Source organism: Synchiropus splendidus, chromosome 5, assembly GCF_027744825.2.
Source record: "Synchiropus splendidus isolate RoL2022-P1 chromosome 5, RoL_Sspl_1.0, whole genome shotgun sequence".
In the NCBI taxonomy this organism is placed as follows: Eukaryota; Metazoa; Chordata; class Actinopteri; order Syngnathiformes; family Callionymidae; genus Synchiropus; species Synchiropus splendidus.
Window position 1 is genome coordinate 25,813,038 of NC_071338.1, and position 1,272 is coordinate 25,814,309.

Below are 1,272 nucleotides of genomic sequence, written 5' to 3' on the forward strand. Positions count from 1 at the left end.
CACACTCCAGGATTCCCCTGTTAATTAAATCAATTCATTATGCTCAGATCTGATTAGCAGCCCTCCCCCCGCCCCCCCCTCTGAATCAATTATTCAATACACAAACATAATTGCTTGTGCCAGAGGTGTCTAACTATGAGCTTATTTAACTCCAAGGACACTAATTACCCCGAGGGCACGGGAACTTTTCTCATTAATTCTGACAAAACACAAAAGCACAGCGAAGGGAAAGGTGCGCGCGCACGCCGCCGATGGGGCGAGTGGGGCTCGCGCGTGATGGGGCTGGTGATGCTCGCGCGCGCGCACGCGGATGAGAGTGAGAGAGAGAGAGAGACAGAAAGAGAGAGAGAGAGAGAGAGACAGAAAGAGAGAGAGAGAGAGATGGCGCGGTGCTGGAGACGTTCACATCCTTCACAAGGTACTCGGTTCAAAACTCACTTGTGGAGCGAGGTGGTCTTTGAAAGTGTGGGTGTCCTGTTGTCTCCTGTTTTTTTACATTTTTTTTTTCTAACGCCCGTCTAAACAGGTGGATTTGTTTGACAAAGATGTTTCATCCACAGGGTTTCGTTCAGGTCCCTGACATGGAGTTGAACTCTCGTCTTTAAGGTGCAAACATTTCCACAGATCCTTTATTCAAACGCGACAATCCAAGAGATTCTCTCGCCAGAGTGAGATTCACATTTATGGAAGCTCAGAGCTGCCAGTGATGGAAAAATGTTTTTGGATTGGTATCACATTATTTCGTGATATGTACCACGTTACTTCATGATACGTACCACGTTATTTCATGTTACGTACCATGTTATTTCATGATACGTACCACGTTATTTCATGATACGTACCACGTTATTTCATGATACGTACCACGTTATTTCACGATACGTACCACGTTGCTTCACGATATGTACCACGTTATTTCATGATACGTACCAGTTATTTCATGATACGTACCACGTTATTTCATGATACGTACCACGTTATTTCACGATACGTACCGCGTTATTTCACGATACGTACCACATTGTTTCACGATATGTACCACGTTATGTACCACGTTATGTACCACGTTATTTCATGATACGTACCGCATTATTTTATGATACGTACCACGTTATTTCATGATACGTACCATTTTATTTTATGATACGTACCACATTATTTCATGATACATCCACGTTATTTCGCAATACATACCACGTTATTTCACGATACGTACCACGTTATTTCACAATATGTACCCCGTTATTTCACGATACGTACCACGTTATTTCA